This window comes from Hakea prostrata, chromosome 7 (assembly GCF_041222555.1).
Source record: "Hakea prostrata isolate BN-2017 chromosome 7, UWA_Hpros_2, whole genome shotgun sequence".
In the NCBI taxonomy this organism is placed as follows: domain Eukaryota; kingdom Viridiplantae; phylum Streptophyta; class Magnoliopsida; order Proteales; family Proteaceae; genus Hakea; species Hakea prostrata.
This window is the reverse complement of record NC_142606.1, coordinates 69,374,709-69,396,673: the sequence shown is the minus strand read 5'-3', so window position 1 is coordinate 69,396,673 and position 21,965 is coordinate 69,374,709. Positions and strand designations below refer to the sequence as shown.

Sequence of the window (21,965 nt, the reverse complement as noted above, 5' to 3'; positions counted from 1 at the left end):
GAAAGTGTTCGGAGGACTCCGATGCTCCATTACATATTTAATGAAAGTTCAAAACTAAAAAGGGAACAAAACATTTAGGAAGTCCCTTACAACTCAATATAGGGATTTAGTACAAGAAAACCCAATAGTAACTAAATATTAGTGTTTAACGCAAAATAGGTAGTCCAGAAAACAAAATATTAGAACAAAATCTCAGCTATAGATCCCACAATCTAGTTTTGACTGAACCAGAAAACATCAAGCCGCATGGCTAGGCTAGCTCAGGGAAAAGGCCCATGAACCTGGTCCACCTTACTGGTGTCATTGACCTAGCCACTCCGGTTCCTGAAAATATATTTCAAGCCCAAGAACCTTTGTACATCATCCCTCCCTAGCTTATGATCATCATACTCCAACAAATAAGGGAAAGATATTTAGTGTTCACAAAGATCCAGATTAAGATGTCTAAAATCACTGGCATGGATATGCATACAGTTGAAGTTCATGCCACGCTTTCCATCAGACAACTGAAGAGTAGTAACCTTTGATGCCCCATCATAGTGAACATGCCGTCAAGATATCATCCATTTCAACTATGACTAGGAATGCAAATTTGGGCTGCAAAGAGTTTATTAGGAAAGCAATAACAATGGCATCATCAAAGAGCTACTTTTCCAAGGGGCACCAGCCATAGAAGACTTTGCTATGCACCCATAAGATATCACAGCAATCCAAACACATCAAGAGCAAGACTACAATAAGTATTTTCTCAATCCAGTTTGACAGAGCCAACAAGAAATGTGGAAAAGTCACAATGTTGATTATGACTCATTTCTGTGAAATTCAAGCTGACACTCAGCAGGGGGGGGGGGGATCAATTTATCATAAAACTTCCTCTGATCTACAATGCTTATTTAATTAAATCAAGATTGGATGGAACTATCCCGTAACCAATCAGACAAACACGTCCACCACACACTACTATGTGGCATAGTATACCAAACAACATCCCACCACTCTGCAAACACACACTTTGATACATGCAATGAAAAGTAAAGCAAACACATGACACCAAATTTATGTGGTTCAACCAAGCTGCCTACATCCAAGGAGTGATACCCTACCTAGGGTTTCGTGTATTACTCAATACACTACCTAATGTTCTTTAGTGCAACAACAGTCTAAGGACTCCAATCCTTGCTTCAATATGAGATGCAACTCAGACAAGAACAACAATCCCAACCTCCCAGACAAGCCCTAAGTTGCTAGGTTTACAATATAAAATCAGAAATATCAAATTCCCCCATAAGTAATGCAACAACAGTCTAAGGACTCCGATGCTTGCTTCAATATGAGATGCAACTCAGACAAGAACAACAATCCCAACCTCCCAGACAAGCCCTAAGTTGCTAGGTTTACAATATAAAATCAAAAATATCAAATTCCCCCAATTACTTATATGGTCTATATTCTTCACCTTTTAAACACCCCTAGAAAAACAAACTAGGGTTTCAAGAATCAGATTACCTATCAATTCGTCCCAGCAACCATGACTCCTCTAATCAAAGGATTTTGCGCCTTTGTACACTTTGACTGCTCAAACAATCTTCAAACTGGCATCATCAAGCATCAAACAGAGATTTTATCAATTTCTTGACCTCATAAGATGTTGAAACTGATTTCAATGGCCTCCTCTAAGGGGGAGGGGGAGGAAGAAGAAGAAGAAGAAAAAAAGGAGCTTGTCCATAAAGCCATTAAAACAAGTTAGTTATGGCCAACTAAAATTTGACTGTCTAAATCCTGATCATAGTGTGTTTCAGAATTTTTCCGCGAAAGTTCAGGGGCTTTTCCGTCTGTGTAGTGACGATGCTCCAAGACCTCATGCACTCAGGCCAATATGACCCCTCGAGATGGAATGTTTTCCACGCAATCCATTACTTCATGAGTGCCTTTGCCAGATCCATTGAAATGAAATCTTTTTTTCTAGGCTGTCCATTAAATATCAGATTTTACTCTTCAAACCAACCAAAATTCCCTAAACAGAGTCTTCCCTACAAAATCTTCATTTTATACCCAAAAAAAAAAATCCCAAAATTACCTCTTTGACTAGAGCAACTTGAACCAGAAGAGTTCTATAGAGAATAAACAACAGAAGCAATGCTAACTTTGCCAAAACACTTCCAATCTCTTCCATTTTGCTCCATTTTCATGTAACCATACAAAAATTCCAAAACTTCTTCATCTGATATCCAAACGAAACGAAACAAGTTATGTTAGAACCACAACTCAACAAGATACAGTTCCAGTGAAGAGTGTTTGACCTAGTCTATCAATAAGGCTTTTAAAAATGGCCCTAAACACATTGCCACTGCATGAACCCATGCTTCTCCAACTTTTGATGCATCAAGCCTGCACCTCCTGCTTTGGGCCTCTATCAAACACTGTATAATGACCTAATAAAGGTCCAAAAACTGTGCCACAAGTCAAGTTGATCTTGTAACTTTACAAAATGACCAACCTACCCAGCCACTCTATAGTTAACTGTTTGACAATTCTAACTCTTCTAACACATCACAATCCACTGCCACATCATTAATATGACTATAAATGTTGCTCACAAAGAGAACACAACTCCGTAGGGCTCTATGAGCCCCAACAATCTCTTTGGTAGGTACAGAGATGATACTATTTCCATCAACGATGGTTTAGGTTGAAGAAGGGTGTAGAACTAGGAAGGACTGAGAAGATTGAGAGAAGAACACAGAAAGACCAAAATAAGGTTGACAACAGAAACAACATCCTTACAAAAACAAACCAAGCTTCAAGACCCTAAAAATATCAATCTAACCCCAAAATTTGAAAATCTCAGTCTAAAACCCTGAGAGACCATCTATTTAGTGGAATAAAATGGGGTGGGAGAAGTGTATATTTCAATCAAATTTCAAAAGTTGAGTTTGTTTGGTTCACTAGCATAGGAGAATGAGCAAACAAGCTTCCTTAATTTAAGGAACTTGTCTGCTGATATGGACTCACTTTTTCCCACCCCATGCCTAGAAGTCCTATCATTTAGGATGGGATTTTGTGGAAAATGTAAACTAAACTTGTGAAGCTCACATATTCTACTTTTCCCTCATTTTTCCATCCTTCACATTTTGATCTCCTCACCCCACTTTCACATCCCACCCCTTTTTCTCCTGCAAACAAACATTCTCAGATGGATTTCAAGAATGAGTCTCTCAATTTATTATTTGAGGAAATCTGAGAACCCAATAATGTAGGGAAAGACCCTTCTTGGTCTAGATAAGCTTTTTTTTATTTTTTGGATGAATAAATAAATATATTAAAGCGGAAAGGACAAACAAACAAGTTCTTTAATTAGAAGACTGAAAAGAAGAATTGAGACCACAGGAGACAACAATAAACCTGTTCATTGGGGTATCAACAGGGGGATGGGGAATAGCTAACAGTCTAGATGAGACATCGAAATAGATGCCATTCCAAATCGTATCTATAGAGCGAGATTTGGAAGTCCCATCTACGAAGGTTACGCTCCCACCAAAGGTTATGGATCAAGGCACAGAACACTAGCTTTCCGATCCAATCGCAAATGGAGGTTCCTGAAAAGTTTCTCAAAATCCATCACCAGTCTCGCTCAAACCCAAAGGAACGCCTCGAAAGTGGCCATGTGGAGGTAATGGCTTTTCCCCCAGATAAATCTAGAGAAAGCGCAAGAGAAAAAAAGGTGCTCAAGGTTTTCCATTCCAGACCAACAGAGGATGCAGTTGGGGTTGACGGGGATGTGGCGGTCAATGAGGAAGGATTGTGTGGGAAGGGTGAGGTTTAGGGCTCTCCAAAGGGTAAGGGAGTGACAGGGGATATGGTTTTTTAACCAAACCAAGGGGGGCCAGAGGGTTTAGGGTTGTGGGATCTAAGAAGGTTCCAGGCCGTAGAGGTGGAGAAGGATTTGGTAGGAGAAGGGAGCCAAATGGTGATGTCTCACGGGGAACTGGAGAGGGGAGGGAGGGGTCCCAAACCTGTGTGAGAATGGGCAGGGGGGAAGGGATCCAGGATCCGTTTGAGATGAAGGCTGGCAAGGGGGTGGATTTGGGGATACGGGTATCATAGACAGTGCAGGGACCAAAGGTAAAAGGTTTTATTATATAGGAATAAAAGGAAAAAGCAAGCTAGAGATGAAGAAAAGAAGAAAGTGAGAGCCTAAAAGGTAAAATGGAGAGGAAAGGAAGAGTCAATGTCTACTAGGTTCCAGGTTTAGGGCCAAAATCCTAAAGACTAGTTGTACAAAAGAGAGCTAAGGAAAATAATGATTTATCGAATTCCTAGTAGAACTCAACCAACACTCCCCCTCAAGTTGAGGCATAGATATTAGTCATGCCCAACTTGCCTACAATAGGAAGGAAATCTCCTTCCTTCAAACCCTTAATGAAAATATCAGCCACTTGGTCTCCAAACCTCACAAAAGGTTTGCAGATGAGTCCTTGTTCTAGCTTTTCTTTAACAAAAAACCTATCAATTTCAATGTGTTTAGTTCAATCATGTTGCACTGGATCATTGGCAATACTAATAGCAGCCTTGTTATCACAATATAACATCATAGGGTTTGGAACTTGGACTCCAATATCTTCTAAAAGACCTTTTCAACTATAGTAGCTCACAAACTCCACGAACCATAGCTCTATTCAACTTTTGTACTAAATAAAGCTACCACATTTTATTTCTTACTCCTCCAAGTAACTAGATTACCTCCAACAAATGTACAGTAACCTAAAATTGACTTTCTATTAAGATACTCAGCCCAATCTGCATCAGCATATGCTTATACCCTTAGATTATCAGTGGGTGACAAAAGTATTCTTTTTCTAGGGGTTCCCATAAAATATTGCAGTATTCTAATAATAGCCTTCATATGAGCTAAATATGGATCATGCATAAACTAGCTCACTATCCCCACGACATAAGCAATGTCTGGCATGGTATGGGACAAGTAAATGAGCTTCCCTACCAACCTTTGATATCTTCCTTTGTGCACTAGTTCTCCTTCCTTCTCTTTAAGTTTAGCTTCAGCCTCAATAGGGGTATCAACTGCTTTACACCTCAACATTCCCACTTCTAATGATAAATCTAGGCCATATTCCTCTGGGATAGGTATATACCCTTCTTTGATTGAGCCACCTCAGTCCCTAGGAAGTATTGTAACTTCCCTAAATCTTTAATTTCAAACCCTTTGCCAATAAAATTCTTCAACCTTTGTATTTCCTCACCATCATTCCCTGTGACGACAATATCATCCACATAAATAATTAGAAGTGTGATTTTAGTACCTTATGTCTTAACAAAGAATGTATGATTAGCATTGCTTTGTTTGTACCCAATAAAGGTCACTGTCTTCTGGAGGCGTCCAAACCAGCATCTGGGAAATTGTTTTAACCTATAAATTGACATCTTCAACCGACAACTTTTCCCTATAGTATTTTCTTCAAAGAAACCATGATGGGGATCTCTACATAGACTTCTTCTTCCAACTCCCCATGCAATAAGGCATTCTTTACATCTAGTTCATGCAAATTCCAGTCATTGTTCACAGCTATAGACAACAGAACTCTAACAGTGTTCACTTTGGCAACAAGGGAAAAAGTTTCCTAATAATTAATCCCATAAGTCTAAGTAAACCCCTTTGCAACTAGTCTAGCCTTTAACCTGTTGATTGATCCATTCATATTTTCTTTAACCACAAACACCCATTTATAGCCCACGGTTTTTTTTCCTAAAGGAAGTGTAATCAGCTCCTAAGTATCATTTTTCTTCATTGCTTGCATTTCCTCTACTATAATTGCCTTCCATATCTTACAAACATAGGCTTCTTGCCAACCTTTAGGCACAAAAATAGATGATAGAGAGATATAAAGCAAGGTAAGAGTCAAACAAGGAGTTATAAGAAACACATTTAGCTATGGGATGCCAAGAAAAAGATTTAACTCCTTTTCTAACAGCAATGGGAAGACCAGAAGAAGATACCTCATGGGGAACAATAAAACCTGATTCTTGAGCAAAAGTGGTAACATGTCATCTTTCTCCACATGCTCTAGTTGATTTTAATTCTTCCTCTGATAAGTCTGCACCTTCTTATTCTGGTCAATCTTGTTTTGAAAGACCTCAATAATGTGCCTTATATGAGTGGTCTCCCCCTGACCAAGTTCTTCACATGGTTTAGAAAACAGAGGGGGAGAATTACAGTCCTCAGGAATATTGGTGGAAGTCTCCCCCTAGTCAGGAAACTCTTCTTAAACTCCTAGGTTGTGTTGTGGTGGTGTGTCGGAGTCTATATGTGCAATAGGAAGGTCTAGAGTTGGAAATAATACCTCTCCTTTAGGACTCTCCCCAAGAGAAGTGTATATAGTAAGGGCAAGACTCATTAAAAATTACATCCATTGACACAATGATTTTTCTGGAAGGAGGATAATAACATTTGTACTCCTCCTAAGTAGCAGAATATCCCAAAACTATGTAACACAAGCTACGGGGAGCCAGCTTACTCGCGGGACTGTGATTTTGGCATAACACACACATCCAAAGTAAGGGGGTCAATCGACACGGTTTCAGTACGGTACCAACTTTGAATACCGAAAACCAGAATCTTACCATACGTCCGTACCGAATTTACATGGTATGGTACGGTTTTAGTATTTGCAAAAACGGTTCAGTACGATTACGGTATTAAATTGGTGCGGGAAAATAGTTTAAACACGATATCTAATGCGGTACAATTTTGGTACGAACAAACCCATGCCACTTTTGTTATTAGTTCATTAAGATCCTAACGAAATTGTGATCAAACAATTGATAGAATTTGATATTAATAGGGATAAAGCAAGTAAATCTAATTAATAAAGACAAAGCAAGTAAATCTAAGAAGAGAAGTGAAGGACGAAACGAAAAACTAAAGCAGGGATTAGGGATAAGGTAAAGGTAAAGTGTTTTAATTGTAAAATTACATTTACATCCCTTAATTTGGTACTGTATCAATTCGGTACGGTTTTGGTACATACCAACAATATGAGTACTTGAAACCAGAACCGTATCGAAGAAATTCGGTTTCAGTACGTACCGTACTGAATTTTGAACGAAGCGGTTTTATATGGCGTGGTTACGGTTAAACGATTTCGGTACGCAATTGACACCCATAATCCAAAGACCTTTAGGGGAATAACAAAGGAAGAGGCTCCCTAACAAATCTCATTTGGACATTTAAAACCAAGTATCCTACTGAACATCCTATTCATAAGGTAAGAGGCAGTGAGTATAGCATCACTTCAATATTAGTAGGGACATTCATAACAAGCATAATTGAATGGGCTATCACTAATAGATGTCGGTTCTTCCTTTCGGCAATCCCGTTTTGGGTAACCGTATCAACACAGTTGATCTGGTGTATTATGCCATAGTCAGAAAGATATCTCTGAAATTCACCATCAATAGACTCCGCACCATTGTCACTACAAAGGATTTTTACAGTAGCATTGAACTAAGTTTTAATCATACTATGAAAGTCACGAAAACCTAAAAAAACCTCATTTTTGTGTTTTAAAAGATAAATACATGTCGAACGAGAGTGACAATCAATAAAAATAACAAAGTACCTATGGCCAGTAATAGACACGTCGGCAGGGGGCCCACACATTAGTATGAATTAACACAAAATGAATGAATTCCCTATTATAAAGAAAAGGTAAATAGGTAGAACGAGTCTGCTTCACAAAAATGCAGGTTTCACACAAAAAAATCGTCCTTATTACAAAAAGAGACTAAATCGGAAAATACTTTCCTAAGAGTTCCTAAAGGGGGGTGACTTAGCCTACGACGCCACTGATGAAGGTCTGACATCACCGAATGGACCTGATAAGAAAATGCAGCCAGAGCATAAGTAGATCCTCCAATCAGCTCCAACAAATAAAGTCTTTTCTCTAGTTTACCACGTCCAATCTCCTTCCCAGTTATCAGATCCTAGAAGACATAGTAAGATGGGAAAAATGTCACTTTACAATTCAAGTCATGTGTAAGACTATTGATATAGAGCAAGTTAGTAAAGAAGGAAAGAACATGTACAACTTTAGACAAAGAAAGTGATGGAGAATGTTGAATAGTTTATTATCCAGTAATAGAAGAATAAGAGTCATCAGCAATTCAAACTTTATCTTTCTTGGAAGTGGGCAAATAATATAAAAAAAATGAGGGTGAACTTGTCATATGATATGTGGCTCCTGTATCAATAATCCAAGCAGCTTAAACGGAAGAAACATGGAATCCTATAAAAGTTTTACCTAAAGTAGCAAGGTAGGAGTTGGTATGGGTAGTAGAGGAAACAGTAGTAGAGGCTACACTGGCAATAGAAAACTGCCAAATACGTCGCAGAGTAGCTAACTCCTGCTATGAAAAACCAATGTCTACAGAGGATGTTGTGGAAACCGTCTTAGAAAGATTAGCCTTCAATTTTCCCCTTCTCTATGCCATTTTCTGCTCAAAATCAGCAGGTTTCCCATGGAGCTTCCAACAGTCAGTTAGCCTAGGTATGATATGGTTTGTGACAGTGCTCACACTTGACAATCTCCTTAGTCGAATCAGATTTGGTGGTAACAGACTGTAGGGCTGATTTCTCCATTGAAGTATGAAGCATGGCTAATCGACGGCTTTCCTCACATAAAATTGTTCTAGTGTAGAAAGGAGAGAGTGACTCAAAACTTGTACCCTAATTTGATCATACTCCACAGTCAAACCTTCCAAAAAATCATATACTCGAATTTTATCAACATGCTTCCTATAAATAGCCACATCATCTAGATTAGTGGGGTGATAATCCCCATAATGATCCAAATCCTGCCAAAGAGATCGAAACTCCGCATAATACTGGGCTATAGTCAGTTTCTTTTGGGTAGTCACATGAAGCTTCTTCCATAGTTCATAAACTTGTGCATAATTCCCCAACTGTCCATATGCTTCTATAGTAGCCTTCTAAATCTGGGTTGCACTATCAAGTAATAAATATCCACGATCAATACTTGGATTTATGGAATTCAAAAGGAATGACATGATAAGAGAGTCATTCAAGATCCATTTATCCTGTGAAATGCATGTGGTGGTAGTTTGATAGTGGTGCCCATAATGTGTCCAATAAGTCCTCTTCTGGCAATAGTTAGGTAAGCAGATCGGGACTAGATCAAATAATTTGTTCCATTAAATCTTACCGAAAGAAGAGGAAAAGTGGCATAATGTTCAAAGCCAGTGGGAGCAGTATTACCATCGATGGTTGCCATGTCAAAAAACTGTCTACAGTTCTTCAGTCTTCACCCTTTCGAAGCCACTGAAACATCGCAGAATGGAAGAGCCTGACCACCTAAACGCATCTAAGGAGTTATATGATTCATAGGATAAAGGCAAAGGACAGCCATCCTTCTTCTTTTTCTTTTTCCTTATTTTTTCTTTTTTTTGGGTGTTGTGCAAGGAAAAAATTAAAGATCGGCTACTTTAGAGGGAAAATAAAGAAAATGAAGCATGGTTCAATGGTTGGGTTTAATGGGTTTTTAGGGAAGAAGAAGATGGGTTGGGTTCGATGGGGTATTCTGGTTACAAACTTGTGGTTGCAAAGGAGAGGCGATGAATGCAATTGGTACAAAGAGGAAGAGGATGGGTGCAAAGTTGCAAGCGATGGGGTTTTTTGTGGTCGGAAAGGAGAAGCGATGGGTGCAGAATTGCAGGTCTTTGACGATGAAAGCAGCGATGGGCTTCGATGGTGATGGTGATGATCGACGGTGATTGTAGCGATGAGCTTCGATGGTGATGGTGGTGTAGCCGAGATAGAGTGGTAAATAACTTCGTTCTTCTCTTTTTCTTTTTCTTCTCTCTTCCTTGTTTTTCCTTCTTCCCCTAATCGATTTTTGGCTCTGATGCCATGTTGAGAAAACAGATTGTGATAGAATGGCTTGTGTGATCCCCTTTATTTATAATAAAATGGAAAGAGCACTATTACATAGATACCCTAACTTGGGTAGCAATAAATAGAAAAATGCATGAACCAAAACTCTAACAAAATCAAACTCCTAGCAAAACTCAACCAACAGTAAGAGAACACAACCATGCTCGGCACTGTAGGGAATTTCAAATATTACCCAAAATAGCCTTAAAGCTCCCATTACACAATCATTCAAGCTAATGATGCTGGTCACTCTAATCTAATCACAAATCCATAGCAACAATCTGAAATAAGAAATCAGTTAGTCATCTTCCCTGTCTAATCCTGTGCAAGATTTAAAATATTAAATTTATCCATGTACTCAACATGAACTCTCCACCAAAAGGTTTTGGCATGTAATTCTCCTTTAGCTCCTCCATTTGCTCCCATGTAAGTGGTTTCTCACGAACAACACATTAACTAATCCTCATAGTGATGCCACCCTTCCCTTGTTCTTCTACCCACTAAAATGCAGCAGGAGATTCAATTTCAGTATCATCAAAGGCTGAACCAGTTAATGTAATCATCAGTGCAGCAACACAATCTTAGGACTGTTGTGGGTTGTGTCGTCCAGAGAATTCATTCAGTTCCAGCTTCACTTTATAGGTATCATGGACTGTTTTAGTGTTGTATCATGTTCAAAGAGTGCTGGGACATGTAACTCATAAGTGGCTGGTGTATGTATGAACCTTATGCAGTGAGAGGACTAGGTCTGGGAGCATTATGGGCTCTGTATTGCTGTTGTCCCACTATTTATGAAGCCAAGGACTCCACATATTCCCCTGGGTGATCCATTCCTTCTGACAGTTGTTGGACCATCACATCAAAAGGGAATAAGTAATCTAGATCTTGGTTTAGGGTACTGCTCAGCATGGATTTGATAACAAAATTAGGTACCACTAGGATTCAATTACACTTGTGACCCCAGAGATAATAGGATCACTCACACTAAAGACAGTACATTATATCATTCCATTCCAGCAGTTGAAAATGACAGGAACACCTACCAATAGGTGTACTGCAAGGTATTTGAGTTGTTAACACCCATATTCAGCATGCTTGGTATTCAGGTTTGCAATAGGTCCATGGACTATGGTTGTAGTACATTCTTAAGGAACTACACAACATGCTTGTTGTTCAGGTTTGCAGAAGCTACCACCAGACAACTCATAGAAACTTCTGCCAAAAATCATTTAAGCATCTAAATGTAACACCTAAGATTCAAAAATTATACTATTTAATGTAATATTAAAACTCAAGGTCTGTTGATGTCCTATGTCTAAGTTACATGATAAATCCTCACTGAAATCAGGAACATCAATAGCCCAACGATTTTACGTACTTATGCATCAAATGAGCAGCATCAAAATTTCAATGGGGAGAAATGATGGCAGAGATAGGAAGACATGCTTGTGAAGTCTAATGGTCAGTTTGACTCTTGTAATCCCACAGATTCTATCACAAAAAGGATATTAGGTCTCCAAGGAAATCAAAATCAAGCCAGTGGTTGCATTTTATTCCCGTAGTAGTTTCTTACTAATAGGCTCAACAAGTGGTATTAACCATAAGAGAATTGACCAAGTAGAAAATCTAGAGTGTGACTATTAGCATAGAGAGTCCAGTAGTCAGTAACTTTAGTAATTGCTGGTGAAGTATTATGCATGTACATGGCCTTGTGTAGCTTGGGGGTACACAGGATCATGTACACCTTAGTCAAGTTCCTAGTTAAATTTCCCACCTTTTAACTTTTACCATTTACCCTTATGCTTAGAGTACAAGTAATTTAGATTACCAAATATATTCAGTTAACTAACTTAGATTATCAAATATTCTCAGATTATTTGTTTTGATATTTTGTAAAATTCTGGGATTCTTTCACCGGATCAATAAATAAAGGATCTTAGGGGAGAGTTGCTGCATCTTACACTGTTGAGAAACATGACTATGGTAGAATGGCTTGAATTGATCAGTGTGATCTCAAGCCCTCTATTTATCATAAAGTGGAAAGAGCACTATTACATAAATACCCAAACTTGGGTAACAAGAAAATAGAAAAATTACATGAACAAAAACTCTAATAGTGTTGAACTCCTAGTAGGATTCAACCAACACTCCCCCTCAAGTTGAGGCAAAGATGTTAGTCATGCGCAACTTGCCCACAATAGGAAGGAAATCTCCTTCCTTCAAATCCTTTGTAAAAATATATGTCACTTGGTCTCCAGACCTCACCAAAGGCATGTAGATAAGCCATTATTCCTTTCCTTTGACAAAAAACCTGTCAATTTCGATGTGCTTAGTTCCATCATGTTGCACAGGATTATTGGCAATACTAATGGCAGTCTTATTGTCACAATATAGCATCATACGGTTTGAAACTTGGACTCTAATATCTTCTAGCAAGTCTTTCAATCATAGTAGCTTACAAACTCCACGATCTATAGCTCTATGTTCATCTTCAGTACTAGATAAAGCTACCACATTTTGTTTCTTACTTCTCCGAGTAACTAGATTACCTCCAACAAATGTACAATAACCTAAAATTGACTTCCGGTCAGGTCCAACCCAGTCTGCATTAGTGTATGCTTCTACTATTATATTATCAGTGGGTGACAAAAGTATTCCTTTTCTAGGAGTTCCCTTCAACTACTGCAGTATTCTAGTAATAGCCTTCATATAAGCTAAATATAGATCATGCATAAACTGGCTTACTATCCCCATGGCATAAGCAATGTCTAGCATGGTGTGGGACAAGTAAATGAGCTTGCCTACCAACCTTTGATATCTTTCTTTGTCCATTGGTTCTCCTTCCTTCTCCTTAAGTTTAGCTCCAGCTTCAATAGGGGTATTAACTGCTTTACACCCCCAACAATCCCACTTCTGATAATAAATCTAGGACATACTTTCTTTGGAATAGGTATATATCCCTTCTTTGATCAAGCCACCTCAATTCCTAAGAAGTATTGTAACTTCCCTAAATCTTTAATCTCAAACTCTCTGTCAATAAAGTCCTTTAACCTTTGAATTTCCTCTCCATCATTCCCTGTGATGACAATACCGTCTACATAAACAATGAGAAGTGTGATATTAGTACCTGACTTCTTGAAAAACATGTATGATCAACATTACTTTGCTTGTACCCAATAGAAGTCATTGCCTTCAAAAGGCATCCAAACTAGCATCTAGGAGACTGTTTTAACCCATAAATTGACCTCTTCAACTAACAAACATTCCTTGCAATATTATCATTGGAGAAACCAAGTGGGATTTCCATATAGACTTCTTCCTCTAACTCCCTATATAAGAAGGCATTATTTACATCTAGTTGGTACAAGTTCCAGTTTTTGTTCACAGCTACAGACAATAGAACTCTAATAGTGTTTAGTTTCGCATTAGGGGCAAAAGTCTCCTGATAATCAATCCCATAGGCCTAGGTAAACCCCTTTACAACTAGTTTAGCCTTCAACCTGTTAACTGATCCATCCATATTTTGTTTAGCCACAAACACCCATTTGCAGCCCACGGATTTTTTTCCTGGAGGAAGTGTAACCAGCTCCCAAGTACCATTTTTCTTCATTGCTTGCATTCCCTCTACCATAGTTGTCTTTCATCTCTTATCATCATAGGTGGAAACCAAAATTTAGGAACCGATATACATAATAAAGAGGATATAAAAACACGGAAAGAGTCAAACAAAGAGTCATAAGAAACATATTTAGCTATGGGATGTTGAGTACAAGACCCAACTCCTTTTCTAACAGCAATAGGAAGATCAGAAGAAGATACCTCTGCAAGAACAATAGAATCTGATTTTGGAGCAAGAGACTAAAGTGGTAACGTGTCACATTTCTCCACCTACTTTGGTCGGTTGTAGTTCTTCCTCTAACAAGTATGCGCCTCCTAATCTAGTCAATCTTGTTTTGAAAGACCTCAATAGTGTGCCTCACAGAAGTGGTCTCCCCCTGACCAAGTTCTTCACATGGTTTAGAAAAACAAAGGGGATGAATTAGAGTCTTCAAGTATACTGACCGAAGTCTCCCCCTAGTCAAGAAACTCTTTTTGAACTCTTAAGTTGTGTTGTGGTGGTGTGTAGAAGTCTTTGTTTGTGATAGGAAGGTTTAGAGTTGAAAAGAACACCTCTCCTCTAGGACTCTCACCCTCGAGTGGTGTATAGTAAGGGCAAGACTCATTAAAAATTACATCCATGGATACAATGGTTTCCCTGGAAAAAGAATGATATTATTTGTACCCTATCTGAGTAGCAGAATACCCAAAATATATGCAGCGTAGGCCGCGGGGAGCTAGCTTACTCTGATGGGCTATGAATCTAGCATAACACACACATCCAACAACCTTTGGGGGAATAATAATAGAAGAGGCTCCCTGAAGAATCTCATTAAGACATTTAAAACCAAGTATCCTACTATGCATCTAATTCATCAGGTAAAAGGCAATGAGTATAGCATCACTCCAGTATTGGTCAGGGACATTCATAGCAATCATAATTGAACAAGTTATCTCTAAAAGATGCTAATTATTCCTTTCGGCAACCCCATTTTGGGCAGTCGTATCAACAAAACTGGTCTGGTGTATTATGCCAGAATCAAAGAAAAATCTCTGAAATTCACCATCAATATACTTTGTGCCATGGTCACCTGCAAGGATCTTCACAATGGCATTAAACTAAGTTTTAATCATACTATGAAAATCACGAAACATCGGAAAACCTCATTTTTTTTGTTTTATTAGATAAATCCATGTAGAACGAAAGTGACAATCAACAAAGTAACAAAGTACCTATGAATAATAAGAGACACACGTCGGCAAAGACCCCACACATTAGTATGAATTAGCACAGAAGGAATAGATTTTTTATTATGAAGAGAAGGTAAATAGGTAGAACCGAGTCGCTTCGCAAAAATGCAAGCTTCACAAAAAAAAAATCGTCCTTATTACAAAAAGAGACTAAATCAGAAAATACTTTCCTAAGAGCTCCTAAAGGGGGGTGACCTAGCCTACGATGCCACTGATAAAGGTCTGACATTACTGAATGGACCTAATAAGAAGATGCAGCCAAAGCAGAAGTAGATCCTCCAATCAATTCCAGTAGATAAAGTCCTTTCTCTAGTTTACCACGTCCAATCTCCTTCCCCGTTACCAGGTCCTAAAAGACATAGTAAGATGGAAAAAATGTCACTTTACAATTCAAGTCATGTGTGAGACTACTGACACAGAGCAAGTTAGTAAAGAAAGAAGGAACATGTAAAACTTTAGACAAAGAAAGTGATGGAGAATGCTGAATGGTCCATTTTCCAGCAATGGAAGAATAAAAGCCATCAGCAATTCAAACTTTATCTTTCCTAGAAGTGGGCGAATATAATGTAAGAAAAAGGAGGGTGAACTTGTCATATGATCTGTGGCTCCTGTATCAATAATCCAAGCAGCTTAAACGGAAGAAACATGGAAGCCTGTAAAAGTTTACCTAAAGTAACAAGATAGGAGTTGGTATGGGTAGTAGAGGAAGTAGTGGTAGAGGTTGTACCGGCAATAGAAGACTGCAAAATACGTCGCAAAGTAATTAACTCCTCCTATGAAAAACCAATGTCTGCAGAGGGTGTTGTGGAAACCGTCGCATAAAAATTAGCCTTCGGTTTTCCCCTCCTTTGTGCCCTTTTCTACTTAAAATCAGCAAGTTTCCCATGGAGCTTCTAACAATTGGCTTTGGTATGATATGGTTTGTGACAATGCTCACACATGACAATCTCCTTAGCTAAATCAAACTTAGTGCTAACAGACTATAAGGTTGATTTCTCCACAATAGGAACATCAAGCATGGCTAATCGATGGTTTTCCTCACACTGAACAAGGGCATACGATTGTTCTAGTGTAGGAAATGGAGAACGACTCAACACTTACACTTTGATATGATCATATTCCACATTTAAACCTGCTAAGAAGTCATATACCCAAATCTTATAAACATGCTTCCTATAAGTAGCCACATCATCCGGATTAGTGAGGTGATAGTCCCCATAATGATCCAATTCCTGCCAAAGATATCACAACTCAACATAATATTGAGCCACAGTCTTTTCCTTTTGGGTAGTCTCATAAAGCTTCTTCTGTAGCTCATACACCTGTGCATCATTCCCCAATTGTCCATATGTTTTAATAGTAGCCTTCCAGATTTAAACTACAGTATCAAGTAATAGGTATCCACTAGCAATATTTGGATTCATGAAATTCAAAAGGAATGACATAATAAGAGAGTCATTCGAGATCTATTTATCCTGTAAAACACCTGTGGTGGCATGTTTGATAGTAGCGCCCATAAAGTGTCCAACAAGTCCTCTTCCGGTAATAGTTAAATAGGCAAATCAAGATCAGATCAAACAACTTGTTCCATCAAATCTTACCAAAAGAGGATGAAGAGTGGGGTAATGTTCGTAGCCAATTGAGGTAGTAATACCATCGGTGGTTGCCATGCAAAAAAAATGTATATAGTTCTTCAATCGTCACCCTTTTAAAACAACTAAAATGTCGCAGAATGGAATAGCTGGACCACCCAAACAAATCTAGGGAGTTATAGGGTCCATAGTATAAGTAACACCATTAATTTTTTTTTCAAACGAGACCCTTAAATATATGAGAAAGCACAAATAAAACCCTGTATACATGCAAAATTACAATTAGACCCCTGAAGATATGGAAAATTGCAGATAAACCCCTGGAAATATTAATAATTGCATATAGACCCCTTAAAATATGGATAATTACAAATAGACCCCTAAATATTGATCATTTCATATAGGCCCCTGGAAATATTTGAATTCTCAAAGCGACCCCTACATTTATACAAAATTAAAATTAGACCCCTAGTTTGATTTGGTCCATGATTTCGGTTCAATGGTTTAATGGTTCAAGGGTTGTAAAGAGGTTGTTTATGTAGTCGATTCAAAAAACGAAGGGACGATGGCTGAAAAAATTCTTTAGTTTTCAACAACAGTGGCAAAATCAAGAGAACAATGGTGGTGCTGTTCTGGTGGGCAAAACTATGAGTTGCAAGGGGTCACAAGAGGGTTGCAGGTGGTCTGGAGGCAAAACGACTGGTTGCAGGTGCATTGATGAGTTGGAGGTGAGTCGTTAGGGGCTGGAGTGGGTATAGGTGCAGGTGCGATGCTGGCTTCAGGTCTACGATGAGTCGTTAAGGGCTGGAATGGGTATATGTGCAGGTGCAATGGTGGTTTCAAGTTTGGTCTCAGGTCTGTGATGATGTTCGGTTGCAGGTGGTGTAGCAGCAGCGGTAATGGAAGACGGAGAATTGATGCGATGGTGGTTTCAGCAGCTGTTGTTTTCTCTCTTGTTTTTCTTCCCTAATCGAACTTAGGCTCTGATGCCATGTTGAGAAACATGACTATGGTAGAATGGCTTGAATTGATCAGTGTGATCTCAAGCCTTCTATTTATAATAAAGTAGAAACAACACTATTACATAAATACCCTTACTTGTAACAAGAAAATAGAAAATTAGATTAACAAAAACTCTAATAGAGTTGAACTCTTAGTAGGACTCAACCAACCTACACAACTCCCCCCCTTCTCCAATTCTCTTTGCTCTATTCTCATCCTCTTCCTTTCTTGTCTTCTTCCTATTAGTTTCACAGGTTGATTATGTAAGATGGTATCCGAGCTATGAAGCTAAATCTAGATCTGGCCTTGATGTTTGCCAAATTCATATCACCATAACTAAATTAAGTGGTATATCAAACTACTTATTATGGGCTCAAGCAGTGGAAGCTTATATTTATGCTAAAGGAAAAATAAAATACATTAAGAAACCTCCCCCCCCCCCCCTTTTTAAAGTTGATCTGAAAGATACTATTATTGTCACAGCCCATGATGAATGGATGCAAGGGAATTCAGATGTGAAAATCTGGTCATGGAGTGGTGTTGAACCCCATATTGTTGCCAATGTGATGTTTCATACATTGGCTAAAGGAATGAGGATAATCTTGCTGAGAGTTACTCGCATACCTATGAACTATACAAGAGATTGTTCCAATTTTACCGAGGGGATAGGATCACAACACCAATAACCTTTTTTGGTACAAGAATACCCAAGAAAAATCAATTTGATTGCATGTCAGAAATGTTTGTTAGTTCCTGGTTGTAAAATATGGACAACGCAAAAACACCCAAAAATACATGGAGGTAAGAAAATTGTGCCTTTCTAGGGTGAAGAACATTAAAGAGTATTTGGTTAGCCAGCACAGAAGAAGGCATGTGGTTGATTAGAGAACATGCAGTTAGAATAGCATCACACCAAAAATATTTTGGAACCTTCACTTGGCACATGATGGAACAAGCTGTCTATAAAAAATAACAGTTCTTACATTCTAGCACTCCATTTTGTTGAAGAGTATAATAACCTGTTTGATGTATCACCATTTTGAACATATTAAAGAACAATGTCAGAACAAAAATTTTAAAGGAGACGTCCAATTAGGATTTTATTTCATTCTATTAACTCTGAAAAACATAGACAAATTGTGACTGTTTCTTTAACAAAATGCTCAAGTCAACCTAGAATGGTCATCAACAAAGTTCACAAAATAATGAAAGCCTAATCTATTTCGAACACAAGAAGATCCCCAAATATCTGAATGGGCTAAAGAAAATAAAGATTGACTACAAGTAGGGAGGATGACCTCCGATGCTTTCCCAATTCACATGCTTCACACTGCAAAGAAGACATTGATCAATAACTAGGAACCCTTAGGTGAAGTTTTCACAAGGGTGGCCAAGATGATAATACCCTTGAAGTGGACGTATATGTAGATGTAGTAGTTGCAGTAGAAGGTTCAATGCCATTTTGATAGGAAAAGTCTGACTGTTCAATCCCTCACCAATCATCCTCCTAGTCTGCAGATCCTAAAAGATACAATAGGAAGGATAGAAAGTGATAAAGCTCAGTTGTTTATTAATTCATTGTTTGGTCCTAAGTTAAAGAGTGGTTGTCACAAGCTATGCATGGGTGATTTCTAAACTCCATCTTGAGTGGGAGTACAAGTATTTAGATTGTGCAATATATTTAGTTAAGCAACTTAGCTTGTCAAAAATTCTCAGATTATTTATTTCCATATTTGCAATATTGTGGGATTCTTTTCCCAGATCAATAAATAACAGATCGTTGGGGAGAGCTGCTGCATCTTGCTCAACTCTCCCTCCTCTCCAATTCTCTTTTCTCTTCTCTTCTCCTAACCTTTTCTTGTCTTCCTCTTCTCTGGTTCTTGGTCCTGGTTTCGTAGGTTTGATTATTGAAACAGCAGTGAAATGAAGGAAGGACTAAATAGCACTGGCTAACTCATTGTTTTCGGTATCAGTAATAGTTGTGAAAGTTTCCCATAACACATGACAGAAAATTATATTAGTTCCATACAAGGAAAAGGTACCTCGTATGATGTTGCAAATGCAAAATCAAACAAGAAAAGCCTTACTCCAGGCTTCAGTTGTTCACAGTTGGTGATTACATAAAGTCATCCAGGACCTTGTAGAAGATTTAAAAACCATAAACTAGATGCAGATTTTTTTCACTGTTTGCGTTCAATGTAAAAATCACCATTATATGAAGCAAGATTGAGATTTATCATCATGATATGTTAGATGGGCAAGGTACAGATGAAAACAAAGTTAAAATACCACAAAACTACAGAAAGAAGAAACCTTTGTTCTGCTTTGAATTACAAATGCCGTAGGGAAGAAAGAAAAAGAGGACATAAAAATGTCAATCAATTTTACCAATTTACAGAATGGAGAACAGCCCGCCCCAGATAACCGAACATCCGTCTGACCTTCTCCGTTCGCCCATCAATCAGTGAAAAGTTTCAATCCCAATCAAGAAATCAAAACTCGAATATGCTCTGCACTTGGGAAGCATCAACCATGGTGAACAATAGAGAGAACCTTTTGTTACTCCCAAATCAATCAACAAAGCTAATTCTAACGTTTTTCAAATTTTGAAATCTGCCGTCTCTTAAAAACTAGAAACCCCACCACAGCGACCTGCAATACGATGGCAATGGCAGCAAACAAAAATCCGATCTTCTTCCCCAGATTGATTTTTGTAACAGTAGCACTCGCATTGAGATGTTGAGGAGGTGGAGGCCCAGAGACTGTTGAATTTGCGACTCCAGGCAAGCGGGTTCCTTCTCGCCGTCGGGGCGGCGGTGGAGGCCGCGAGGATGACCGTGGCGGTGGCGGTGGTGAATGCAGCGGTGGCGGTGGTGGTGGCGAATGCAGCGGTGGTGGTGGCGGTGGCGAATGCAGCGGTGGCGGCGGTGGTGATGAAGGCGAGGATGGAGGGGGAGGGGGAGGGGAAGTATAAGGAGGAGGAGGAGGAGAGAAGAAGGAGGAGGTGGGGATGCCGGAGGTGGAGGAGACGGTGATGGAGGCGGAGGTGGAACGACTGGCACAGCCGAAGAAGAAGCGTTCATGAGATTGAATTGCTCCTGCGATAAAGACCCTGTGATCTCGAAGAACATCAATAACAAGGTCACCAACGTCCGTTCCATGAAGAAGACCACAACCAAGATCAAAAACTACAATTGGTGTCAAGGGCAGTTAGAGTTAGTCGCCGGAAACTAGCATCTGGGTTTCGCTGTTCTTCCTCCTTTCTTTCTCAAAACAAGAACAACAAAGAAGAATCCCGTCGAACCCACCTGAAGAAGAAGTGCAGAACTAATTCAGGTTTCTTTAAATCATTCCGGAGAATCTTGGTCTGAGTCTTGCATCTGGGTTGTGTTCATGAAATGAAATGGATCTCACTTCAGGGGAATCTCTTCTTCCAACCTGTAAGGGGCAGGAAGGGAGAACCCATGAAAGTGACTTCTTTGCTGTTCTTGGCCTTCTATAAGATCCCAAGACCCCTGAAGACAATAATGATCTGCACAGGTTTCAACAGGTACCAAATTTGGGTGGTGATTAGCGAAGACACCACCTCTCTTAACGATTTGCAAGTTTTCCGTTTTCTTCAAAAATTGGATTTTGGGTTTGTTATCTGAGCATCAAACATCTCTCTTCTCTTAACGAATGAATGTCTCAACGATTATGACGATGCTATATTTATTTTCAGTTTCAAAAGAAATTGTTTTTCTTTTCTTGCTCTTCCAGATGACACAACTGCCAACCTGGTTAACTCTCAATTACCAATTACCAATCCTGAAATGGCTTGAAATAGTGAGTTGTTATGAGGAAGGCTTCCTTTACAGCTGCGTTTAGTGTCACAATTGTCATTCTTTTCTGATGCCTTTACACTTCACAAATCCATCTTACTCTCCCAACTCTGCTTGCATTATTGATCGCTCTCTTCAAACGGCCACCCATGTTCCTAAACTTAGTCAACAGTTATTTCTATGGTTTTAATATTTTCTTTAGAACTTACAAACCTTAAGCTGAGAATCAATGGTGTGGGTAGGGTTTGAAATATTCCTATCCATAATTATACCAGTCAGGTAATTTTAAGAGACGTATATTGTGGTATATTAACATGTGTCGTATTGATTGTATCAAATATGAATACATATTGACTAATATCATACACTATTGTGTATTTCAAACCTTCACGGTGGATATCATCAGCGCTTCAAATAATTGAATTGGATAATCCTTTGAATGGCATTAAAATCTGCCATGGCCGATCCTAATTTAGGCAAAACCAATTTTTCAAGTTAACAAAACTTCATTCAGGAGGAGCCAGAGTGGGAGAGTGGCCAATGTCCACCAACCAATGAGAGGAACACGACCGATCCATCGATAGGGCCTTCTGGGCTAAAAAGTCACTAGCTCAACCCTTAATTCAAAGTTTGAATCCTTGATAAACGTCTTCTTCAGTATACTAAAAATGATCTCTTTCAAAACTCACAGTAGAAACTACTATTTTTTTAGGAAAACATTTGACATCTTCAAAAAAC

General features: G+C 38.8%; 1 pseudogene across 1 annotated transcript; it reads right to left on the bottom strand.

Moving 5' to 3' along the window:
• Positions 1-848: 848 nt before the first annotated feature.
• On the bottom strand, positions 849-21,233 carry LOC149011872 (uncharacterized; annotated as a pseudogene). Its single transcript, XR_016174773.1, has 2 exons — positions 19,795-21,233; positions 849-7,998 (listed from the first exon to the last, which is right to left on the bottom strand). The product of XR_016174773.1 is annotated as an uncharacterized LOC149011872 (transcript).
• Positions 21,234-21,965: the final 732 nt, after the last annotated feature.